The 27,533-nt window shown below is 41.4% G+C and overlaps 1 long non-coding RNA gene across 1 annotated transcript; it reads right to left on the bottom strand.

Moving 5' to 3' along the window:
- Nucleotides 1-561: 561 nt before the first annotated feature.
- LOC119826449 lies at nucleotides 562-23,612 on the bottom strand. The gene is made up of 3 exons (XR_005287422.1): nucleotides 23,047-23,612; nucleotides 21,810-22,043; nucleotides 562-820 (listed from the first exon to the last, which is right to left on the bottom strand). It is a non-coding gene; the product is annotated as an uncharacterized LOC119826449 (long non-coding RNA).
- Nucleotides 23,613-27,533: the final 3,921 nt, after the last annotated feature.

Below are 27,533 nucleotides of genomic sequence, written 5' to 3'. Positions count from 1 at the left end.
TAGCTAGAAACAAAACAATAAAAAAAAAGTTGGGTGTTATGGTCTTAAACCCAGCACTTGGGAGGCAGAAGCAGACTAATCGCCCTGAGTTCTAGGTCAGCCTGCTCTACACAGCACGTTCCAGGTCAGCCAGGTACAGAGTGAGATGCTGCTTTTTCACTTTCGTTGATGAGCCACATTCACCTCTAGTTCTCACAGAATTTCTTTAGAAAGTGTTGGATACTGGCTTTGTTTCATAAGGCATACACAAATGTTGTGTGTGTGTGTGTGCGTGTGTGTGTGTACATAATAAATATATACCCCAAGAGAGGATAGAAGAAAGTGGCCAATTTGTTGGGATTTTTATGACATACCTGGCATTATCAAGGTAAATGTCTTTGCTAGCTATTATCAGTGCTAAATGTGTGTAATGACTCATTTCATTTCACAGTAAGGAACAGTCAGTTAGCATAGACCGAGAAAGAAATTGAGTGGGGGCTTTAAAGTGTGGGGCAGGAACACCCAGGTTTTCTTGGGTGACACTAGACAAGGGCACGTCATACAGGATAAGCAGGCGAGAGGTGGGCTGGGAAGAAGTGGGAGAAGTGCCTCCTCACTCTGCCTCCCATTCAGTTTTAATCACCAGGTCTGATTTCCACAGGGAGCGGTTTATTGTTTTCATGTCCCCCTTTGTCTCTCGTGCGGTCATTTTCAAACATCTCCAGTCTTTCTTTCCTCTTTCCATGGCGTTATAGCACCAGCCGGGTTGATATGCCATGTCCAGGCCCTGCCCTTTGGTAGCCTTTGACTTCTCCCAGCTATCATCCTAGCCTTCGTCCACCTGTAAAATGGAACGATTATGGTGATTATTTCTAGAAGGCTGTTGTTATGAAGATTCAAGGAGAAAATATTTGCTTAAAATGGTAGGCTCAACTGTTAACATTTGAAACTCCTTCTGGGGGTGACTTCTCAATCCCTCTGTTGTTAATGTGGGACCTAAGACTTGATTTAACCAAAGAAGTCCTAGTGGTAATGATTTGTGGCATTTTGACACGGACTATCTAAGAGCCAGTACATAGTTTGCCTTGTTCTTTCTTTTTGTACAACATAATGACCAGCAATGTTCCAGACAGTAATTGCTCCATCACTTTAAGTCCCAGAGAAAAAAAATAATGCAAAGTAGAGTTAAAGCCAGAAAGCGATGGATATGTATCATGAGCAAGAAACAAACCTATGTTGCCTTAAGACAGAAACCCTCAGGTTTTAGGGTTGGTCATTCTCAAGTCTTACTGAATGATAGGGATATTATAAAAGCTTAATAGGAGATGCTCATGAGATTCGTGATTATTTTCTTTTTCCTCCTTTATCTTGCTATAATAGATCCCAACTTTTCCTCCTGGGTCAAATAACACTTGGGAGAAGTAGTTCAAACACTTTGAGAGGTTTCGTTCCCAGTGACGTAGCACTGAAGTACTGGGACGCTATCTTCAGCAGAAACAGGATGGCAATGCTCCTGATGATTTTGCTTTTCGTCCATAACTGCTGTAAGGGGGTTCAAGTGGTGTTAATGGGGATTACAGGCATGTATCACAACACCTGTCACTAGGATTTTTCAAAGGATATGATCTTTTTAAAAGATGTTCTCCTTTGTGTAAGATATAATTTGTGATTATTATAGTACCTTCGTCAGTATTGTCTTCTTTCAAGAGTTGTTGCTTTGCTTTTTTTTCTTTTTAAATAACATTTTACTTATTCTTTGAAATGTTCATGCATTTATACAATGTATTTTGGTCATATTTATCCACCATTACCCCTCCCTCCAACGCCCACAAATGCCCCCCTTCTACTTTTGAGCATGTTGAAGTAACTGGGTCTAGAACATACATTTCTCTTCTAATTAAAACGTGTAAGCAACTGTTTCCAGCCACAGAGTAACAGTGTTGTCTCCTTCTCAGAGCAGGTAATAAACCGGACCAGTCTGCAGCAGGCCTGGTTTCTCTAAGAGGTGCTTTTCAGGGTGGTGTGACAAGGTCATGTAAGTGTGCTGGCCTGCAGAGTTCCAGTCACAGATAGTGTGCTGGCCTGTGGAGGTCCAGTCACAGATAGTGTGCTGACCTGTGGAGTTCCAGTCACAGATAGTGTGCTGGCCTGCGGAGTTCCAGTCACAGATAGTGTGCTAGCCTGCGGAATTCCAGTCACAGGTTACTCTTGGATAGGTAACAGCTGCAACTCTGAGAGCAGAGTTCCGAAAGTACTGTTAAATAAAGGTATTATCTTTGAGATTATTGATGCATAAATAGTAAAAATTAAATAGGGTGGAATTCCAATGAGGTTTCATCCTATAACAACTACGGAATTTTCAGATAAATTCCCAGTTTTCAGACAGGCCTTGAAGACATTTGGCTTTCAACCACCCACAGCAGAATATACTTCATGACACCTAGCATCAGAGCCCCCCAGATCTGTAAGCTGGGTAAACCTTTTCTTTCTTAGGTTGCCTTTGGCTGTGGGGTTTATCAGAGCAGTAAAAAGCAGCTGAAGAGAACCCCAAGGAAAAAATAGGCAAATCAGCAATTATAGCCCAGACTTTCGTGATTTCTCAACAGGAGACAAACATGTAAACAGTAAACCAGAAATGCCGCAGAATAAATGGAGCAACACCCTCAATCTGCTAGAATTTTTTAAACATTTATAGACTAGTCCACTCAACGAACAGAATACATTCTCACACATGCGTAAAATCATCATGAAGAATGCACTCTGGACCTTTAAGCTAGCCTCAGAAATTAAAATTATTCCAAGTATATCTTTGATCATAAGAAATTTAATTATAAATCAATCAAATAAAGGTAACTGGAAAACAATAAACACTTTCTAAGTTCTACCACACATTTCTAAATAACCTACGAATCAAAGAAGAAACTAGAGCCAGCATGGAGTTACAAACCTTAATCTCAGCACTCACAGGAAAGGCAGGTAGAGCCTGTTAGTGAGGGCCGAACTGTGAAGCCACTGAGCTAAACTGCTCCATGATTAGAAAGAAAGGTTTATTGGACATCAAACTGCCAATCGCCTAATAAATAAATAAATAAAGGCATATTTTATATGACAGATGGCAGGGTGGGGTCTTTGAGTTGATATAGCCTGTTCAGATTCCTTGGGAACTAGACGCCACTGCCCTAGAGAGTTGACCTTTGGAGTCATATATGAAGGAAGGTTCCTGGTAGTTTAAATGAGGTTCCTGGAAAACAGGAACCCCCCTTTAGGTCTCTGTTTACCTAACAACAATCATTCTGTTTACCTAGGCAAAGTCCTTCTGGTCAGGACAGTGTCACCAGCACTCCATTTTGGGGTGCCACTTTGGACTTAAGAAATCTCTAGGAGTTCAGGGTCATCCTGGGCAACACAGTGAGTTCCAGGACAACCAGGGCTACATAGAGGGACCCTGTCTCAAGAAATAAAAAAATATTTAAATGTCTTGAATAGTTGATGGTGTGGTTCAAAGGTAAGGAAAAGTAAACAAATGGATCAATTCCTTAGAAGACATAAATAATCAAATTCAATTCAAGAAGAAAATAATCATCCTATTAGCCTCACATCTATTGAAATTGGTTAAATGTGTTACTGAACGCAATAGCTGCAGCACTCAGGAGTTCTGAAGCAGGGTTTCAATTTGAGATTAGCCTGGTGTAGACAGCAAGACCTAGTCTCAAACAAAACAAGAGAAGTAGCCAGCCTGTACAGAAAAAGAGAAAAAAATAAAAACTTAAAAATTATTTATTTCGTAGAGCTCAATAAAAATCAATAAAAAAATTATTTATTTCCAGACGTGGTGGCACACTACTTTAATCCTAGCACTTGGGAAGCAGAGGTAGGTGGAGCTCTGTGAGTTCAAGCCTATCTTGGACTACCTAGTAAGTGTCAGGTCAGCCAATTTTATATAGTGAGACTCTGTCTCAAAAATTTTACTTATTATTATTGTGCACTTATTATCCTTGTGAGATTGGGGGAAGTGTGTGTAGAAGTCAGGGGACAACACTGGAATAACTCCTTCCACTTTCCATGGGTCCTGAGGATTGAATTGATGTCTTCAGGCTTGTATGGCAAGAGCTTTCATCCAATAAGACATTTCTCTGACTCAAAAATTAAATTATTAAAATCTATTTTTAAAAAAAATTGAAGTCCTTATCTGGGATTTACTTTAAAGCCAAAGTTTAGTTGTGAATCTTATTAAAAATTTAAGAAAAAAAAATCAGTTCTTCCCACACGCTTCACAAACCAGAAGGGCAATATTTCCTGACTCATTCTGTGCTAATACAACTGCTCTAACATCGAAACTGATGCTGATATTACAAAAATAAAACCACTGCCTAATACACCTTATAAACAACAATGAACCTTATATTGTCGAACTCTGTCCAGGGGCACCTTTAAATGTTGCTATATGAAGTTTATCTCAGAAACAAAGATTGACTTGAAATCCAAACTCTGACCAATGTAATTCATGATATTTACAGAATAAAAGATGTTGTCAAGTAATCATCTCAATACAGAAAAAGTGTTTGATAAATGTCTCAGTTACGATGAGTTTCTCAACAAATCAGAAGTAGAAGGGAATGTCTTCAACTTGATATAAAACATCTACAAAAGTCTACAGTGAATATCATAATTATAAAAGACTATCTGAAAAAAAACTTGGGAGGTACTTAGCAAACTTGGGATAGGCTAAGAATCTTTAGAACAAAAACAAGGACATCATAATGATCAGCTTCATCAAAATGGAAAACTTCTGTTCTTAGACAAATCAAGGAGGTGAACAGATAGACCACAAAGTGGGAGGAAATATTTGCAAATTATACACATGACAAGAGACCCATATTTATAATATATTAAAAACAGCTATAGTATGTATCAGGCAGCTTAATGTGAAATAAAACAATTTGATAAAACACAGAACAGATGATTTTTGTAAAACAAGGTATCGAAACGGTTGAGTACACAAATGAAAAGATACCGTTGTGGTCTGAATCCAGTGTTCTCAGAAAGGCTCATATGTTGTACACTTGATTGCCACCTGATGAGCTTTGGGGAACTGACTGGATCTGGGAGCTGTGACCTAATCAGTGTAGTAATTCACTGATGGATTCACAATATGATGGCATTTATTGAGAGGTGACACTTAGCTGGGGGAAGTGAGGAGTTAGACCGTGATGCTGATTTCTCAGTGTCTCTCTGCTTCCCAGCCACCATTAGACAAGCAGTTTGCTCTGCACGCTGTCACAGCAGGACATTCTGAGAAACAAGGACCCAGCTAACATCATGAGCCAAAATACATTTTTCAAGTAGTTTTTTTCTTTCAGTTATTTTGTTATGGTAATAAAAATTGCAAGAGATTCTTAATATCATTAGTCTTCAAGGAAGAGTCAATTGAAGCCACAGTATGGCCATTAAAAAGGTTGAAACGTAAAGCTGACATGATCACTACTGGTGAGGGCGTGGAGCAGCCAGAGCTCCATCCTTTCCCAACATTACTGCACAGTCCTCAACTTGTTAAGTAAGCGTTTATTGAATCATTTACTCATTAACGAAGTATTTACCCAGTATCTGTCATGTATATAATGCCATGCTAGAGCCAGAGACGAGCAGCGTGAGAGAAAGCCAGTGGGTAGTGAAGAGAAAAGCTGGTTTCAAATATTTGTGTGTGTTTGCAGTTTCTCCTTGAGAGAAGGAAGACGCTTGGGAAATAGTGGTGACGGCTGTACAATGTTGCGAATGTTACTGGTGACGCGGAATTATAATTAAAGGTGGTGAATTTGTAAGTTTTACCTTACATCTATCTTAGCACAGTAAAGTGTTCATTTGCACTGGACAGAGAAAAACAACCCTACAGCTTTGCTTTACAGATTTGCAGGGACTATGTAACCTTAGAAAAGTCAGGATAATAGTTCCGTCTCAGCTGTGGCAAAAACGGGAAGAAAAGTATTTATCTATAAATTCCTCTATGGGTTTAAGATGGGGCTGTTTTTGAATATCTTGACAGGAAAAAAAGGGCAAAATTTAGATCCATTTTGGGATTATTTTATGTACCTAAAATGCTTGATCTATCAAGCACTTGTCTAGTAAGATAAAATTGCCATCAACTCCACTACAAATTGCTTCCCACACAGAAGCTATAAAAATACAAGATTTTGCACCTGTTAGCAAAATTATGAATTGAAATTTTTTGCATTCCAGTGCTAAGTTGCCCTAAAACTGTATGATTAGCATACCTCCTCTTTAGAACTTATGTAACATTATTGGCTTCTTTATTCTGAATACCTCTATAGAAGCACTGGTTTGGTTCAGAATGATTAGCTTTTAGTAAATATTCCCAAAGCAACAGTCTAAAATGTATCATTAGTTCATTTCAGACATTTTTAAGCACATGGATGAGTGTTCATTTTATGTACATAAAATATTTACATATTTCTCTTTCCCTTGACAGAAATTGCTTTGGGGGAATGTATGCTGTTGCAAATGATTACAATTATTTACGAAGTTCAGAATAAGAACAGAGACTTTTGTGGATAAAGTGGATTTGACTAGTTTTATCATGTTATATCCTACCATAAATGCAGGATAAAAGGTTACCCAAGAGTTCCAGAAAAAAAAGAAAAGAAAGTTTTATTCACACAGAAGATATAACTTGATACCTACCATGCTCCAGACCCTGGGTTCAATTTCAAGTTTAAACTAACAAACAAACAAAAAAAGAAAGTGAGTTGAGGCCTGCAGAAATAGCTCAGTCAGTGGAGCACTTCCTCGCATGCACAAAACCCTTGGGTCCCATCCCTGCACTACACAAACTGAATGCATGACTGTAATCCTAGCTCTTGGAAGATGGAAGCAGGAGGATCAGAAATTCTGAGATCATCTTCAGTCACACAGCAAGCTTAAGGTTGGCCTGGGCTGCATGAGCCACTGCCTCATCAACAACAACAAAAACCTTACTTACCTTATTTTCAAAATATCACATGGTTAAAAAAAGTTTCTTCCTTCCCCCATGAAATACAATTCACTTGCAGTTACTAATTTGCAGAAAGCAATGGTGAGACTTACACGAAAAAGATAAACTCTGCATATTGTTTTTTTTTTGGTTTTTCAAGACAGGGTTTCTCTGTGTAGCCTTGGCTGTCCTGGAACTCGCTCTGTAGACCAGGCTGGTCTTTCAAACTCATAGAGTAAGTTCTGCTTCCTGAGTGCTGGGATTAAAGTCATGCACCACCATCACCCAGCTGTGTATTGTTCTCTTTACATAATACGTATGTTAAAGTTATGAATAGAATATGGGGTGTGGTAAAGTGTTTTAAATATAGAATCCTAGTGAAAATTCTAATGATGCTTTAATGAACTACCTGGCCCTAGTTTTGGCTTACATTTTTGTAGGAGACTTCTCTTTTGTTTCCCGGCCGCGCAGACCCAAATAATCACACAGTAACTTTATTAATTATAACACTGTTTAACCTGTTAGCTCAGGCTTCTTATTAACTAACTCTCACATCTTAAATTAACCCATTTCAATTAGTCTGTGTATCGCCACGAGGCTGTGGCTGGGTAAGGCTCCGGCAGGGGTCGTTCTCCTCTGGCAGCTACATGGCGTTTTCTCAACTCCGCCTGCTCTCTCTCTATATCTCTTCCAGCCTGGCTATCTTCTTCCCTGCCATAGGCCAAAGCAGCTTTATTCATTAACCAATAAGAGCAACATATATACATCATATTTTCATCATTCAATTCTCTACATAAGGGTTATAGATGTCTAATTAGAGGTTAAATGTGACTAAAATAGAAATTTAATTATTCCATAGTAAATGCAGTTTGCTTAGCAGACTCTGAAAACATGAGATACTGTTGGAAAGGTATAATGAGCTGAATCTCTGGTGGTGAGAATGTCAGGACCCATGAGTCTACACTAACCATTTGGCAAGTACTCCTCTCCAATATCACTGACTGTTAATCAATTATTATTTATCTAAATTATAATCTTTCTTCTTCTGAAAGCAGTTAAATTGTCTCATGCTACTTAAATACCACTCTGTCAAAAATTATTTTTAATCTACCAACAGAAAAGCAGAACCCTTAAGACAAAAGAAGTACCAGTCAAGGGTATCTATATAAACATCATCCCGTTGTTCCACAGAGCATTTTTCTGGCTTGTGGGGATGGTCCATGTGATGACTACTCTTGATTTCAACTTGGCTACATCTAGAATTAACTAAAACTCAAGTGGCCGGGCACACCTGTGAGGGGTTTTCTCAACTAAGTAATTTGAAGAGTGAAGACCTACTTTTAATCAACTCTTTTGAGGTAGGAAGATCCACCTTTAATCCAGATCTTTTCTGTCAGGGAGATCCCACTGGGCCACACATTCTACTGGCAGCTTATATAAAGGACATGGATAAAGAAAATTTGATCTACTTGCCCGCTTGCTTTCACTCTCACTGGTATGTCCATTTCCTTTACTGTCATCAGAGCATACGTCATTGGGACTATGGTGTATGCCGAAGACCAGCTAAGACATTCAGCCGTATGGACCCAACAACTGACAGATTCTTGGACCTTCTATTCACAGTCATTGTTGGACTAGCTGGACCACAACCTGTAAGCCATTCTAAAAAATCCCATACATATGGGATTTATATATCATTCTCTCTCTTTATGTCATTCTATACATTTTGTTCATCTAGAGAATCATGACTAATACAGTCTCTTTATGCACTTTTCACATAACACCAGGTTGTTCATTAAATGTTCCAGTTAGATTCACTTTTTGTAAGAGCCTACTATGTGCCAATCACTGTACCAAATGTCAAGTGCAATCAAAGAGAACACATACCAAGTAGTAGACAGAGAGTGTTCAAGGAAAAGGGAACCATTTATGCAAAATCTTGAGGTGGGAAAGAGTTGGGCTGGTCCCAGAAACTGAAAGGCCAACAAGTTGAAGCTCTGTGGGTGGAAAGAACAGAATGCAATGAGATTAGAGAGACTAGCAAAAGACAATCCATGCACGCCCTTGAGGGCACATTCAATTCTTAACAGTCTGCTCTTGAGCTGTTTCTTGGCAAAGATATTGGGGCCGAGTTTGGGAACAGAGTCCCGAGAAGTACATCTGAGCGATCAGTGTGAATGCTGCTGGCCAGAATCTAAGTGTTGACTTAAACCAAAGCGATAGGAGGGGAATAAACAGAAGTACCAGATTTAAGATTTTTTGTAGAAAACCATAGAGATCACAAAGTATTTCGATGTGCAAGATGAAGGAATAGTAAGGTTTCCAGTTTGAATAAACTAAAGTACCATTTACTAAGCTGGAAATACAGGGAAAAGCAGGTCAAGCAAGGAAGATTTGAAATGATTCGAAAGTTTGGCTGAACCAGCCATACATGATGGCATAACCCTGCCATCCTAGCTATTCAACAGTCTGTGCACCTGAGTGTGATCCAGTCTCACACTAAGCAAATTAGTACCAGGCAGATAGCTCAGTGGGTAAAAGCACTAGCTATGAAAGTATGAGAATTCAGTCCCTGGAACCCATGGACATGCCAAATTCAGTAGCATACATCTGTAATGCCTGTAGGCAAACCAGGAAGCAAAGACAGAATCTGCAGAAAGCACTGGAGCTAGGGAGCCTGGAATGGGAAGAAACACAGAAGCTAGAGACGTTACATTCTCAAAAACTCACAACTCACGAGTTGTCTTGTGACCTCCAATACATGCAGTGACTCTCCTCTCTCTCTCTCTCTCTCTCTCTCTCTCTCTCTCTCTCTCTCTCTCTCTCTCTCTCTCTCTCTCTCCCATACACACACAGACACACAACCACATATGTACAAATAAATACTAAACGAAACAAAATAAACACAAACAAAACTAAAATGAAGGTCAGGCATGTCATATTTCAGATGCTTTACAGAGACCAAGCAAAAGAGAGCCACAACAAATTAGTGTTTATACTTGGAAGTTTGGAGACTACTTCCAGTTCATTATTAATAGTATTTAAAGAAATGGCAGAAAAAGTTCATATTTTGGAGGTTGCTGAGGGGAGACTATGAAAAAACAGAGAAGGACCAAAGAAAGAAAAGGGAAAACAGACTATGTTGAGTACGGGAGGCTCAAAGCAGAGGAGAATCTGCTGGAGAGTGTGCAGCTTGAATGCTGATGAGGAATGAACAGTGACTGTTGGGGTGGACATCACCAGGGTCACAGAGGGCCTCGACCAGGCAGCTTCAGGAGGATACAGAAGAATGGAGAGTGATTGCAGAGCACGCAAAAGGAAACACTTTGCATCAGCACAAAAGACTTTTCTTTTTTTTTTTTATTGTAGGAGAGCACAGAAAAAGGAAATTGAAGAGAAGGAGACAAAATTGGTGGAGGGAGATGGAATAGGAGGATGAGCTAAGTTTTTAATGCAGCGAGATTCTGTCAGCTACAGAGCATCTGAGTAAAACTATCTTACGGAGGGCTGGGTTAAGCTTTAGAATCATGAACGTGTATCTCTAGCCCATATGTCCTTTTAACATACTTACTCCTCCTCCAGTCCATCCTGAAGGCTGTGTAATAAAAGAGAAAGCTTAGCCCACGGCCCCTCCTCCACATGTAAGTCCTAGACTATTCCTAAGCTGGCAACAACTACTGGATGCTCCCTGGGGAATCTCAAGCCCCTTTAGTCCTTCGCCTGAACCCTTGGGGACTTCCTGAAAACTTAATTTTTCTAAGTGATATTTTTAGTGGTATTGGTCTGACACATCAGAATAAGGAGCCTTTGGAGACCTCGGAAAGCCGAATGTGACATAGTTAGTATGTTTCTTTGTTCCTTCTCTGAGCGACACCTCGCTGTTGATTGTTTTCTGCAGATTTTGCAAAATAAATCAGGAACTTAATCCTTCCTGAACAATTCTTCAACCAAGCCTTTCCTTTAAGTGAGAAGCAAGGAGACACTGTGAAAGTAGAAACAGTGGGAGGCCGTGGGGGACGGGGACCATTATATGCATGGAAGGAGCTTCCTCAGCATTTGTGAAGCCTGAACATTCTTTATGGGAGGTGCCTTATCCTAAGCAACATGTAGATATATCTTACATACACCTCCTCCAATAAGTTACCTATCTCATATGGACCTATTCATTTCTCAACAGCAAAGGCAGAAGTAGGGCATCCCATCAAGAAGAGATAATGTGTGCTAAGTTCAGCTCCAGCATGTTCGAAGAAATGAGCTTTTTTTCCCCTCTCCTTTTTTCTTTTTCTTTTTTGTTGCTATGCTGAAGATATCCACTGATTTACACAGGGTTTCTCTGTCCTGAGAGAGACTATAAGTTTGGTACAAAGGAGCAAGGACAGGCCATGGACAGAATGTAGGAAAGAACATTTTGGAATATGTCCATCCCGCTGTATTTTCTAGGAACGCTCTAACAAGCTGCCACCCAAATCTATTTTCTAAGTTCTGAAGATTAGAAGTGACAACCTGTGACATCCCTGTCCTAGCCTCTGGTGATATGGTAGCAACCTTTGACATCCCTGTCCTAGCCTCTGCTGGTATGGTGGCAGCCTGTGACATCCCTGTCCTAGCCTCTGGTGATATGGTGACAACCTGTGACATTCCTGTTCTAGCCTCTGGTGGTATGGCTGCAACCTGTGACATCCCTGTCCTAGCTTCTGGTGGTATGGTGGCAGCCTGTGACATCCCTGTCCTAGCCTCTGGTGGTATGGCTGCAACCTGTGACATCCCTGTCCTAGCCTCTGGTGGTATGGTGGCAGCCTGTGACATGCCTGTCCTAGCCTCTTGTGGTATAATGACAACCTGTGACATGCCTGTCCTAGCCTCTGGTGGTATGGTGGCAGCCTGTGACATCCCTGTCCTATCCTCTGGTGGTATGGTGGCAGCCTGTGACATCCCTGTCCTAGCCTCTGGTGGTATGGTGACAACCTGTGACACCTTTCTTGCAGCTCCATAATGCTACCCTCTGTCATCATATAGCATTCTGCCTGAGGGTCTGTTGTGCCTGTAGCCATCTTCACACAAAAAATAACTATCACATTAGCTTGGGGCCCACTTAATATGCCCTTGTGTTCAATAACTACATGCATTTCACACTCATGTTTTGAAATATGATTGGTTAGGACTTTCAATGTATCTTTTTCAGAGTCACAATTCCATGATAACATTCGTTATCACAGAAAGGAAAATAACAGTTAAGGATAAAGGTAGGGGAAGCTAGTCATCCTCATTACTTTTTCTGTGGCCCCAGGTAACGGCAAAGGCCTTCCAGATCAGTACAGTCCTAGCGGCAGCATGGCTACTGAACCCGATCTCGGACCCAGGAGGCAGCCCAGCCCACTGAAGTCAGCATGGTACTTAATGGTAACCGAAGCCATGGATATCAACACAGACCCTGGCTACTGTAGGACCAGAAACCCAGGCATGGCTCTTGGCAGCAGCCAGATCTGGACATCACCATGGCCTGGGATGGCAAGCAGACATCTCTCCTCAGTCTCCTCCTCACCGCCATCACCATGAACCCAGGTGGCAAGCTGGCCTCTAACATCTGCCCAACCCTCTCTGTTTACCTCTCTTCTTTTATGTGTCTTTCCATGGCGTATGAACCATTCCGCTTCTCTAACTTTCCCAATTCTTCGCCCCTTATTTCCTTATAAAGTAAGGAGGCCCACACACCAGGCACCACCCTGTCACCTGGCTGTCCTCCCGCCAGCCTGGGCCCAAGGACCCGGGCTTTTCTTCTCATCTGCTGGTTCCAGAGAGGTCCCATATAGGCTCTGTTTGCTTACCTACACCCACTTTTAACAAAAGTTTACTTCCTTGGGGCTCTCAACTACATTCTCCCCTTTTCTTCCCGTTCTGTAGTACAAAATAAAATGATTTCTTTTAATCTAATTACTCTTTTTATCCTCCTCTGTAGAACAGTTAACTTCCCCTCCTCAGCCTCTTATTCTTAGGGCAGACAACTTTCATGGCTTCTTACAAGCCATAACATTTCTCCTAGTCCATTGCAAGAGCAGTCTCTATTCAGGAGAATAAGTCATGGAGGATTCACTTGATTGATCTGTTTCCATTACCACAGAACACCATTGCTTACTCTCCTTCAAGGGGCCCTTGTGTTTTTGTAAATTCGGGGTAGATGTTCCTCTTGGTGGTGGTTACTTGTGGTATGGAAGGCTGCAGGTACACTGATTATATCCCCACCCGAGACTCCTGGGTTAGCCACCATTGCTCCCACTATGCAGGCAATGCTTTTCTTCCTGCCCGTCCCCTGAAAATTTCTCCCTCAGCCCCTGCCATCTATGGGGTCACACTCCTACCCTATGGTTACATTCTCCCTCCAGCCAGCTCTCTGATCTAAGGATGCTCCATGTTGATTCCTCCACACACCCACATCTGCCCAGAACAACCAATCATCCTGAAGCCCCAAGCCAACAGACACACAATTTAAAATAAATCTTTTTAAAATTAAAGAAAAATAATGTTAGCTAATTCAAACTTAGGTAAACAATCTTTGAAGGCATAAAAAAGATGATTAACTCATAGGTTAAGTTTTATGGGCAGAAGAAGCAATGCTATTCAAATTACTCTTCCTATCTTTTCTATAGAAAAAATTTAGTACTCAATGTTTCCCATTTTTAAAATTTTTTAAAATGTGTAGATGTTCTGCCTGTATGTATACCTGTACATCATAGGTGTGCCTGGTGCGTGGGAAGGCAGGAAGAGGCTACTGGATCCCTAACAGTTGTGAGCCACCATGTGAGTTCAAATCCAGGTCCTCTGTAAGAATAACAGTGCTTTTAACTGCTAAGCCATCTCTCCAGTCCAGGGTTCCTACTTTCTTTTTAACTGTGTACAAAATAAAAATCAGTTTTACTTTCATTTTTCATTTTATAAATGAGTCAATATTTTGACAATGATATTTTCAAGAACAGTTCTATTCTTTGATGATTTCATATATGTATATAATGTATCTTGGTCATATTCACCCCAGTTCCTCACTCCCAGCTGTTTTTTCTTTTTTCTACTTATTTGTATGTGTTTGTATGTATGCGCATGTATATATTACGGTGCTCATGTGGAAGTCAGAGAACAACTAGAGGGAGTTGGTTCTCTCCCTTTACCTGTCAAGTCATTTCATGTAATGCAGGTTGGCCTGAAACTCACAGTGGAGCTGATGACAATGACTTTAAACTGATCCCCCTGGCCCCACCTCCTGGGAATTACAGGTGTTCCGCCATACCAAGCATTGCACCATTTCTATACTTATTCAAGGTGAGGGACGCTTGCCTGTAGCTCTGTATGTAGAAACATTAGATACACCCGAAGCATGCGACCTTATTCTACATACAAAATGATTCTTCAGCCCCTAAATATTTCTGCATGTACCCCTTTCTTTTAAGAGCAAACGGTGGGCCATGTAGGTGGTTTGTGGGTAAAGGCGCTTGCTACTAAGGCAAATAGCCTGAGTTTTAGTCTCAGGACCAACATGGTAGAAGAACTGACTCCCGCAAGTTGTCCTCTGCCCTCACACATATAAATAAATATAAATAGATAAATAAATAGATGTAATTAAAGAAAAACAAAGACTTGGGAGCTGGCTCACAAGTAGAGGCACTTGCCACCAACCTGAAAAGCCTGAGTTCAAATCCTCAGGACCCACATGGTGCGAGGAGAGCACCAACTCCCACAGGTGGTTCTTTTTCCTCTATATATGCATTGTTGCATGTGTGCATGCACACGCGTGTGCGCGCACACACACACAGGTTCACACACACTAAAATAAAAATAAATGAATGAATAAATGGGGGGAGAGAGAGTAAGAAAGCACCTCTGTGAGTTTGTTGCCATTCAGGGCTACACAGGGAATGAGGACCTTGTCTCAAAACAAAATTAAAACAAAAACTTACCTGAATATAATTGTAATATTTTAAAATATCCACCATGTAAGTAACAATCAAACATAGCCTTTAATGTCCTTCAATCTAAAATAGTTTTTTTAATCTCTCACGATATGAATATCTTTTCAGTTTTATTGGAAATCCCACAACTTGGAATTTATGACATTGATATCTTGGGTTTTATTTTGAAACAGGTCTTGCTATTAAGCTTGAAACTCACTGTGGTGGTTGGAATGAGAAATGTCCACTATAGGCTCAGGTATTTGAACATTAGGTTCTCCTTGGTTGGTGCTGCTGTGGAGGTGTATCCTCGCTGGGGAAGTGTAGACAGTATCTTCTAACCTTTCACCTAGTAGTATTTACATCAACTAGTGATCTTAGTAATTACTATATTAGCTAGCCAAATGATATTCTAATTCCATCAGTCTGTCCACATTTCCTAGCTATTGTTGTTCTGTGCAGAATTTCTCAGCTAGGTGTGGTGATAAATGGCTGCAGTCCCAGTTCTTTAGGAGGTTGAATTTGAGTCAACCTGGGTTTTACGTATACTGTTTAGCCCTATCTCAAAGGACAAACAAACAAACAGAAGAGCCCAAGAGCTTGCTTTTATACTCCCCAACTTTTGGAATATTTTTGTATATTTACGGTGTGGCGAACTGCCATTATTTCACTGTCTTTCAGATTGACCTACTGTGCTCAGTAAGATCTCCAGTTTGGCTACCATGTTCTTTGAACTGTCCCATCAGCTTATGCATGCTTATCTAGTTATTTTTCGGTGAATGTATTGTATTTGAATAATTATAAAAATAGCTCCAGGTCTTAAAGAATATTATCTTGCTCAAAGGACTTATCTTGCAGCAAAAGATTAAAATCAATGGCAATCCTAAAGCATCTTTAACCCAGTCCAACTGAATTACATTAGAGAACTTGAGAGAGAAGGGTTCAACTCTCTGGAATGGTTGGTCAATTTCCAGCTTACCCCTTCTTCCTAGATAGTTCTTTGGTTCCCAACCCAAAGCCTGACAGCATTCCCCTTGACCTCAGATCTCCATTTTATCTCTATGACTGTTAATTGTTCAAAGCTCTGCACAGCATCCCAGCCACCTCTCTGAACAACATGGGTCCAAGTGTTTTACTTACCTCTCCAACTTTCCTTCTCCCAGATCTGTTTCTTTGATTCTTTCTTGTCATGTTACCTCTGAGCAAGTAAAACACTATTTAGTCTGAGCCATATGTGACTGAGCATACCTACAACCAATCACTGAGGCAGGAGGATCTTAAGTTTTATTGAGTTCATGGGCAGCTTGGGATATATAGTGAATTTAAGACCAGCTTGAACTACATACCAGTACTCTCTCAAAATAAATGAAATTTAAAAACAGTTTTGAGTTCAACTTCTATGCTTCTTCTTGGTAAGAATGTTATACTGAATTATTAATTATTAAAATGGAAAGATTCCCCTGACTCCTTCATACCCCCCGCCCGCTTTTTTTGAGACAGGGTCTCCCTGTGTACTGACCTGGAACTTGCTATGTATGCCTATAACTTGTGGCAGTCTTCCCGCCTCTGTCTCCATGTGTACTGGAATTATAGGCATTCCACCACACCTGTCACCCCACTATCACAGACTGAGAATAAACTAGGATCACAGCATTTTCTTTCTATAAAATATTTGTTGCTATTTTATTATTCTACTTGTATGGTTGTATCACCTCTATGTTTGTCTGCGCACCACACGTTTGGAGCCTGCAGAGGCCAGAGGGGCTATCCGATCTTCTGGAACTGGTGATACAAACAGTTGTTTGGGACCGGGTAGGTTCTGAGAATGAAACCCTGGACCTCTGGAGGAACTCTTAACTGCTGAGCCACCTCCCTAGGTCACATCATTTTAGCGGAAGCACTCTGATGTCAGATTTTAGTAAGAACGCTTACTTGTGCCATCTCCAATCACTGCCCCTCCCCCCGACCCCACCTCTTCACTTCAGTCTGCTTCCAGGCACACTGGTTCTCTGTGCAGAGCACACCTTCACCGTTCTGACTTTTCGCTTACTGCGCTTGTCTGTTGCTCACTATTAACTGCTCCAGCACATTGCCCCTTGATCTATTTGCTCTCTAATCATCAGCGTTCATGTCCAAATGTTTTTTGACCAGCCATATCTTCTCCAGTCTAGATATGGTCTCAATTACTGAAGGTCTGAACTTCCTCGATGTTCAAAACTTGTAACTGTAGAGCCAGACAAACGGTTCCGTGAGTAAAAGTAACAGCTGGGTAAGCCTAACAAACTGAGTTCGGCCTGATGGTCTGAGTTCGAGTCACGGGACCCACAGTGAAAGGAGAGAACTGACTTCTAGAGATTGCTCTTTGACCTCCACTGTGAGCCCATGCTCACACACGCACACGCACACGCGCACACACACACACACACACACATCCATCTTACACACACACACACACACACGCACACACGCGCGCGCGCACACGCACGCACACGCGCACACACACACACACACACACACACACACACACACTTTTAAAAACTTGATTTATGTATCTGAGTAATGTATATTATCCCGTGTGCTATATGAAGGCACAGGTGTTGTCTCATTTGCTCAGACACTGCTTGCTCAGCAACTTCTTACAGAGACAGTCAACAAAAGTGAGATAAATACAAAATACGTCAACCTTTGAGGGTTTTTTGTTTGTTTGTTTGTTTTTTCTTTTTTCTCTGGGTCACTTTATGCAACTAGCCCATCTATTTCCAGTCTGTACCTGGTGTTCTGTTGAGGCAGCTAAAATTTCCTGGCTTTTCCCTTTGAAGTTTAAGAAAAACAGTTTTGGTTTCCATCTCTCTATGGTCACACAGATTTCATTTCAACGAGAAGTTATTTTTAACTAAAGAAACACTATTCTTCAGTAAAACTTTCAAACCAAAAGATTGCCATAGTTTCAGTGCAAATATATTCAGTGAATGTGGAGAAAAAAAATAATTTAGATTCTTGACTTCTAATTAGCTCTAACTCTTCAGAAAACGAAAAATAGAACCATGATGGAGTCAAAATAATGCATACAGTAAATAATGTTGCAAATATTTTCTTTGGCTTAATATAGACTTCAGTGGTACAATAAATTTCCATCTGTTTAACATTTGAAAATAAGAGACAGCTGCGGCTTTAAAGTCTATAGGCAAGATGCCAATAAATAATAGGAATTCAAATTGATACTATAAGTTTTTGTTTTAGAGACAGAGTTAGTTTCCATTACTATAAAGCTGCATAAGTTTGTACCAGTTTTTTGTTTTCAAATGTTAATATGCTTGGCTTTGCTTCTTTCCTTCCTTTGGCCCTAGAAGAGCACGAGAATGTCACCTGTTTCACTTCACCAGCCCCGAGCCATTCATTGTGCAGCCGCTTCCTTAAACGGGGCTGCCAGGGCACAGTCCGACTGCCACGCCAGGCTCACTGGGAGCTTTAGATCAGCTGGGCTCTTAGGGATTGCAGTTGGCCTGTGCTGGAGAAACAGGAAGTTGTTAGGCAGGAGGCAGGCCCCAGTGACAACAATCACCTATGCTTGGGGTGAGGGTGGAGTATCTTTTCCTCTAACTGACTGTTAAGTGTCCTTCTCAAATTACCCTTCATTTTCTGTAAAACTCACCAGAGAAACCAGGAACCAGCCAGAATTGCTGAGTCATTGAACGCATCTCCTTTTAGGTGAATTAAAGCAAATTTGGCTGACTATAATACTAAATTCTCTGCCCAGGATGATTACCGTCTGCCACGGTTTGAACATGTGATATCTACAAACACACGACTTCCAGCCGAGCATATGATGATGACTCTTCCCTCTAAGAACATGCATGAATGTCCTCTATTAAAACCCCCAATTTCGTTCAGAGTTCTACTTGGGAAACATCCCAGCATGAGCCTTGCTTGCTGCAAGAACACTTTCTTCACTTTTCTGTTTCCTAGTTGTGCTCACCAGCTTCGTACTCACCAAGTACCAAACCCCACTACGTCCCATTATAAACGCAGGGACAAACCAAGGGCAACAGCACCCCATTTAAAGGCCTTGTGAGAATAAATCTCCCTTCTCTGCCAATGAAGAAGATGGGCTGCCTGGAAGAAGCAGAAACCAGCTGAGCTGCCAGGAAGAGGGTTAGACCAATTGAGTCACTTGGAAAAGATTCTCTCTAGCCTGTTGAGTTGCCTGCAGGCTAGAAGTGTGCTTCGGTTTCCCGGCTTTTGTGAGCTGTCATCCATGCTGGGTGGACCTTGGTGATGCAGCTGTCTTTGAGTCATTTCAGCTTCTGTAAAACCCCCTCACCCCATGTGTCTGTAGGTAACCCCAATAAAACCCATCGGTTCACCAAGTTGGACTTTGGTCTGTTATGTGTTCTTTATGTGGGGTGAGTCCCCAGGGAAGGGTTTGCCACACAGCAATGTCAAATGGAGAAACCAGTGTATATGCTATGTGGAAATGAGGTCTTTTAGACCAGGGAGATAGTTGCTTACTGCCACACTTTGATGGCCAGAATCAATCCCTGGGATTCATTCACATAAGGAAAGAAGAGAGCCAACTCCATAAGTTGTCCTCTGATACACACACACACACACACACACACACACACACACACACACACACAAACTTATGCAGCAAAAATAATATAGTCGAGGACATTCTTGGTTACGATGACAAAGAATTCCAGCGTCTCCCCTAATTGGTAGACGAGACTGCCTAACCGACTAGGTGTTACCTAGAATGTCTCGGCAGTGATAACCGAAGCTACAGGCCTCCTCCTCCTTTCCCAAAGCCTGCCCCTCCCTTTCTTCTAGCTGCTCCAGCTACAGATGGAATCCCGCCTGGGTCTTCCATGTCATACACATCCCAACTGACGAGCAAGCCCTCTCAGCGGCACTCAGCGTATACACAGAATCCCCGGCACCAAGCTCGTTCAAACCACCATAGTCTCTTGCCTGGGACCAACTAATCTTGGCTGCATTCTCTCCATTCTACAAAGCTCTTCACACAGAAGCCAGGGTTGTTCCTTTTAACTGTAAGTGACATTCACTTTGGCTGTGAAGGCCTAAGCAGTCTCGTTTATTCTACTCCAGTCAAACTGGCTCCTGGGATCTCCCTCTCACAAGCCAAGCCAAGCCTGTCTCAGAACCGGAATGCGCTGCACTGGTTACCTGGGAACCCTCCTCTAATACTCTTGTTGCTTGCTCCTTACTTTCTTCAAGCATCTACTTATAGAAAACCTTCTTAGCAAGGTCTTTGATGCTCACTACGTGACTTTTTTTTTTCAATACCTCATCCCCTTTCCCACAGCACTCTAAGGATTCATGTAGGAATACAGGATGAGTATACATTCTTAATATACAGTCTTAATTTAACCTATGTTGCTCAGATATAACTATGAATAATTACCGTTCACATGCTCTTGTTCACTGAAGCGGTTGTTCTAAGCTTACCACATTTATTTCTACAGCTTTCAGCATCATCTAATACACTGGGGAGAACGACCTGTCTGTTTTCCCCAGTTAAAGCATTACTAAGAATCTGCGATTTGTTTTCTTCTGTACCATTTAACACTTAGACATCCCGAGAACACGGCATGCAAAATAAGTAAATAAGCCTAGAATGCTGATGCTCAAAAGCGTGTTGAATAAATAAAGTGACTATTTGATTTATATCCTGTGTTCCGCTAAGTTCCAGGAAAGACAAATATGGCACCTGCCAGTACACAGGCCTCATCTGAGAAACTCTGGTTTCATTGGCCTTGGGCACAGATTCCAAACGGATATACAATGCATACACTCATCTGTGAAGTGGCTCAAATAAGTCTCAGGTGCTGGCCAGGTTGAAATCCTGTGGGCTGAACACTACCTAGAGGGAGAACCAGAGGAAGGTGCATGGCAGGCACCACAGTAATTCCTCCACTCGGCCAAAAGCACAAATCCGAGTGCAGACAGTGATGAAAACTTAAAAGCTATAATGAACTTGGACAACAGAGCTGGCCAGGGTCTAATGAACTCAATTCCTAAATTCTGTTATTTGGCAAAAATGTTAAAAATCTTGAGGCAGGTGTGGTGAGCCACACCTGTAATCCAAAACTTGAGAGACGGAGGAGGAAGGACTAGGAGTTCACACTCACCTGCTGCTGCATAGTGAGTCTGAAGTCAGACCCCATCTCAAAAGAGAAAAGGGGAAAATGGGGGGGGGGGTCTTCACAAATAATGTTGGGTTTTTTGGGTGCTGAACAGTTAACATGTAAAGTATTTATGGTCTAAAAAGTCTCCTAACGACATAAGAAATGAGGACTGGGGTCTTGGACTGGGGGAAAATGAGCCACTCAAACCTACTCAGTTTATTTGCTTTGCAGCCAAACCCACGCATACAACCCTAATTATAGCCTTAGAATAAGTTCCCATAAGTAGAAGGCTGCTAACTCAGATGATTTATGTATACGCTTATCCGGATCTTACTGGAGGATCTCACTTTTAAAAAGCATAGGGTTTCTTGTGGATGGTGAGACGGTTCAACAGTTTGCTGCTCTTGCAGAGGACCGGGGTTTGGTTCCCACCCCCCACATGGCAGCTCACAACCACCTGTAACTCCAGTCCAGGAGATCCAGCTCCTTCTTCTGGCTCGTCAGGCTCTTCCAAGCTAAACTCAAATACATACACATAAACTTTTTTTTTTAAAAAAAGTAGGTTTCCTATTTTATGTTCCTATTTAATTTTAGATGTACTCCAAGTAGAAACAACTGTATTTATAAACATTTTAAGGAACAATACTTAAACATAGTTCAGGAAGTCTGAAGCTAATATTTCTCTTCTGACAATAAAATTAACCTCCTTTCTGAATATTTTTAAGCACTGTTCCTGTGTATATCTACTATGTTACTTACCGCAGTTTATGTATTTGTTTTCTTATTTAGCCACACTTTTCATCCACCTCCTCCTGGCTCTCCGGTGTTCCAAATGATGAAAATCTCTTAGAACAGTAGTGTCTCGGGAGCAGCAGTGTCCACTCCCCTGCTTGGTCTGAGATTCCAGTTCCAGAGATCTGGGCTAGGACAGCCGAACTTGTAAAAGGCTTTCCTGACGCCTCTGGATGGGCTCCCAAGTTTCACTATGACAAACTGAAAAAAGAGAAAAGGCTGTCTTAATGTACATCACGTAACTACTGCATAGCGATACATACTTGGAAAGGTATACAAGACTGAATACAAGAGCAGGAAAATATCTGGGGGACTTCTTTGAGGGAATCACCTCATACAGACCCCGAACCAGTTATATTAGAAAGCACTTTCAGTATATGCAGCAAGAACTACTTGGCAGGTCCACACTGGAGGGAAAGAAGAGCTCACCAGATTTTCTGAATCGCACAAAAACAAAAAGGTCATCAGGTGACGAGGCAATATACACTGCACGTCTCAGATTACCAGAAGAGCGTGTGAATTGCACGTCTCAGATAACCAGAAGAGCATGTGAATTTGCACATCTCAGATTACCAGAAGAGCACGTGAATTGCACGTGTCAGATAACCAGAAGAACATGTGAATTTGCACATCTCAGATAACCAGAAGAGCATGTGAATTTGCACATTTCAGATAATCAGAAGAGCATGTAAGCTTGCACATCTCAGATAACCAGAAGTGTGTTAACTTGTACATCTCAGATAACCAGAAGAACATGTGAACTTGCACATCTCAGATAACCAGAAGTTATGAACTTGCACATTCAGTTAACCAGAAGCACATATGAACTTGCACATCTCAGATAACCAGAAGGTATGGAGTTGCACATCTCAGATAACCAGAAGAGCATGTGAACTTGCTGAAACATTTAGCATTTATTGTACTGGGATTTTATGTTTAATTTTCTCCCAGGTTTTTTACCTTTAGTTTCCCAAACACAAGTACTTGCTGCCTCACGAGAGGCAAAGGGACAAAAGTGAATTTCAAGAGAGAGAAAAGATTCTAAGAAATGGTTTTTCAAATATGTAATGGTCTTCCGTCATTTTTAGAAAATATGACTTTTAAATATCCAGTTACCAAACATATTTAGGAAAACCCTTAAGCTAACCTAAACCATTCATTACTCACACAGCCATAGAAAACAAAACTTAAACTTAGCACTCACAGATAAGGCAATCCTGGCTTACTATTGCACAGTCATGTTCTCCATGTGGTCTCAGCTCAGCAGTTCTAAAGGACAGCGCCTCTGTTCAAAACCTCAAGTCTTTCCTGAGCTCTCTTGGCCATGTTGGTCATTGTTTCCTACTTGGTGTGGCAACCAAAACTCATTCTATTTCCTGGAGAAGTATGTTGAGAAGTTAACGAGTACTAATAATTGCAAAAACCGAAAGCAACAGGATACTGATATTTAGACTTGATAACATTTACTGTTGAAGAAAATGAGAACTAGAGGCTTTGAGTCACTTGAAGTTTCAGAAGGAAGCCTTAGTTCTTACGTTAAAATGTGATTATTAGGAGTACTGTTAAGAAGCTGATCCGTCACGCTGAGGCAAATCCAGACACCAAGAATCATAAAAAATGGCACTGAAAAGAATGCCTGGAAGTGAAAATATTTCCATCCTATATTCATATATCAAAAGAATTAAATGACTTATAAAATACATGGCCACGCCGGGCGATGGTGGCGCACGCCTTTAATCCCAGCACTCGGGAGGCAGAGGCAGGCGGATCTCTGTGAGTTCGAGACCAGCCTGGTCTACAAGAGCTAGTTCCAGGACAGGCTCTAAAGCCACAGAGAAACCCTGTCTCGAAAAACCAAAAAAAAAAAAAAAAAAAAAAAAAAAAAACCATGGCCACAAATAAAAGGTGTATATATATATATAGATATATATACACATATATATATCTATACACACACACACACACACACAGAGCTGCATGGTATATCTTCCAGTTTTGAAAATGGTCCGCTAAGATGCTATAGGCCATATATTCTCCCTCTTTTTTTACTCATGCTTAATCCATTGACTTGAATTTAATATTTTTTAATTAGTTGAGGGCAGTGATATGGCAGTCACAGTGAAAGCCTGGTGACATTAGTTTGATCCCCAGAATCCATGTAAAGCTGAAAGTAAAGAACTGAATCCATAAAGTTCTTATTTCTACAAAATGCTATGTGTGCACCCATAAACACACACACACACACACACATTGTGCTCTGCACACACAATAATATTTTTTAAAAGTTAATTGACATGCTCAGTGACAAGAATTAGTTAACCAAAACATGTTATAGTTAGCCAGCTATTTCCTTAATTTCCCTTCTGGATATTTTTAGGACCACTCTGTGTGCATATATTATGTCACTTACCACAGTATATGTATTTGTTTTCTTACTTAGCCACACCCTTGCTAACTTGTGCTAACTTGGAAAGCTATTTATAGTATAACATTAGGTAAAATAATATAAATATACACTAATGTCATAAGGTAAAAAAGTACTTGAAAATAAGACAGAGAACATAATTATATAAAAATGCTAAAATGAGACTTTAGGAGATTCAAGTATAGGTATTGTTTCTTCTCTCTACTTTTTATTTCCTTTAATAAAAGTTTCTTAGTCTAATAATAGTTTGAACTATCAGGACTTAGCAGAAAACTGGTATAGGAGTTGATACATTCTTTTATGATAGTGCTTGCATTTCTGACACACGAAGTCATTACTATCTAAGTTGTAAACTATTCGAGCAAGAACACTCAGAAGGTAACTTATGACGGTTGATGTACGAGCCAAGACTATGTTCAGCTGCGTTCTCCGGGAAGCAGTGGATCGAATTCAGGCTTATTTGGGAGGACAGAAGTAGCCATTTCAGGACTGCTGGAGCGGCTTCAGGATATCACGAATGACCTGGGTTCCTCCTCTCTTTCCAAGCATCCTCAGCCTATGGCTTCCCTCTTCATGTTTTCCACATTAGGCTCTCTCTTATTTTTGTCATGAGACACTATTTCCATCTATGTGTCAGAAGAGGAGGGTGAGGGGGGGGAACTGGAGGGAAGGAGAGGCTCAGTATTAGAAGACTTGCTTTTCTACTGTTTGACCAGTTTCTAGAACTGTCATCTCCTTATGGGCAACCATAACTGCATGACATCTAGGGAGATTAATTTTTTAGCTAGGCAACCTGACACCCTTTGTCCTCAAGAAAAAGAAAATAAGGAACAATCAGAACTTTCCAATAAAGGAGGAAAGGACAAATTGAACTGTATGACTCAATTCTCCCCTCTTCTCATTGAAGAAATATACTCCTACCCTCCCTAGAAAACCCCAAAATTTCAATTAGTTACTAGAGGACGCGCAGAGTGCAGGCTCTAAGAGCCCTCATGATGAACCTGGTACTTCCCATCAAGTGTATGAATCTATGCTCACTTCAACAGCAAATATATTAAAATTGGAATGCAACGAGATTAACATGGACCTCTGCGAGAATGACAAAAAAAATCACAAAGCATTCTATAATTTTTAAACATTCATATTCCAAACTTTAAAAAATTTTTAATTTTATGTGTATGATGTTTTGCTTACACGTATGTATGTGTACTGTGTCTGTACTATGTATGTATACCCATAGAGGTCATAACCGGAGCTATAAAATGCTGTTAGTGGCCATGAGGCTACTGAGAACGGATCCTGGGTCCTCTGACACAGTGCTCTTAACTGAGCCGTCTTTCGAGTCCTCTCCCCTCCAACTTTTTTTTTTTTAAAGAGTATGAGAGTTCCAATGTTCTGAAAACCAGTGTTTAAGAATAAAACTAACTATGAAAGGCACATCTAAGTATCAACCCTTAGTTGAATTAAGGTAAGTTACCCCTAATTTAAGTGACCCACAATCTTTCATAGGAAGAACCTTCTCAGATGCTGGACTTGGTCATGTGACTTGCTTGGGTCAATGAAATATTAGTAATCACAAAGCAAGCAAAAGCTTCCATATTGAGGCTAGTTCTCTTGTAACCAGATTATCCCTTTATGAGGAAGCCCCGACCAGCCAGGCAGAGAATCCACACAGAAGAAAAAGTTTCTTTGTATTTCCCACGTCCTCATGAGACTCGAGCTCCAACCTCACTCTCTAAGGCCTTTGAGTGAGACTAGCCAGGCCCCGGCCATCAGGCTGTACAGATGGGCTGCTGGTACTGTGTCCTGTCGGGAGTCCTGAGTAAAGAGTCTGGAATCAGCAACAAATCTGTTATTGTTTTAAATAACTACGTTTTGGTCTGATTACATAGCAGTAACTGAAACGTTACTAAAAGTATAAGGAATGTATAACAAAAAAAATGGTTGGACGAGAACGGAATTTTAAAAATAGCACAAAAAGCAAAGCAAACAAGCAAAATAGATGAGACAAAAAATAAACAGTAAGATGATAGCTTTAAACCCAAATATGGTATGTCCAACCTGAAACATGAGGGCTGCATGTGTGCCCCCGGATTAAATCTGAATGCGGCCCAACAGAAAAACGTAAAATTACGTAAAAAAAAAATTGTTTTTGCAAAAAATTTTGGTAATCATTAAGCTTGTAGGTGAAGTTGCTACGATTTTTAAAAGCTGGAAATACTACAATTTTATATATATATATTTTTTAAAAAACTAGAATTAAATTTTTTTTAAAAACTAGACTTAAATTTTTTTAAAAAAACTAGAATTAAATTTTGCTTAAGTACTGGTTGCTGAATTCTGCCCCAACCTTCCCACCTCAGTCTGAGGGCCTTGACTTGATGCAGTCTGAAACACTGCTGGGTGATCATTAATCAGGCTTATCAGTGTCATAAAACCTGGGAACTACAGCCTCTTCTTCGTGTCTATTTTCCCAGGATTCCAAAAAATGGAACAACTGCAACCTTTTCATTTTTCCCGAAATTCCCACTATACTAATTTAATATAGTATTTCTTTCCTACTACGGGAAAGCCCATTCAACACATGAAGTTACAACCCGCCGGTCCTTTACAATGCAGATGAGAGTTTCAGGTCCGTTTTTGAGGACCACCCCCCCCCCAGTCCCCCGCCATCTCTGACGGCAGGCGTGGGGTCTGGGTGACGAGGGGCTACAGCTTTAAACCCAGGACACGCTCGGCGCGTCCGAGATGCTCTGAGCTGTTCCATAAATTAGTCATCCCGGGTCCGTGGGCTGTGAAACACGCGCACACGCATCTCTATTGTGAAAACCCCAGCGCCGGCTTCCCGAACTGGCGGAGGCTGAGTCGCTGTCCGAGAACAAGCGGCGGGGCGAGCGCAGCCTTCCCACCCCTCCGGCGCGGGGCCGGCGGCGACCCGGGTCTCGAGGCGGCGGCGGCCGCCACTCGCTTCCCCTCAAGCAGCCGGAGGCGTCCACAAACAAAGGCAACCGCACCGAAACCGGTCGTTCCGTTTCACGTCCTCTCTCGCATCGCGTGCCCTGTTCTCCGCGGGAACACCGTGACCCTGCGTCCGTCCGCAGGCAGGTGGAGCCCGTCCCACGCGGAGCGCGCCGCCCCGCCCCGCCCCCCACCCACCCAGGCCCCCGGCGTGCACGGACAGACCCCCCGGGACCCCCCGAGCGGCTCTCCAGGGGACACGCCCCCTCCCGGGAGCACAGAGGCGCCGCACGCACCAACGGGCGCGC

Source organism: Arvicola amphibius, chromosome 11, assembly GCF_903992535.2.
Source record: "Arvicola amphibius chromosome 11, mArvAmp1.2, whole genome shotgun sequence".
NCBI lineage: Eukaryota > Metazoa > Chordata > Mammalia > Rodentia > Cricetidae > Arvicola > Arvicola amphibius.
Note: the sequence above shows the minus strand (reverse complement) of the source record. Positions and strands in the feature narration are given on the sequence as shown.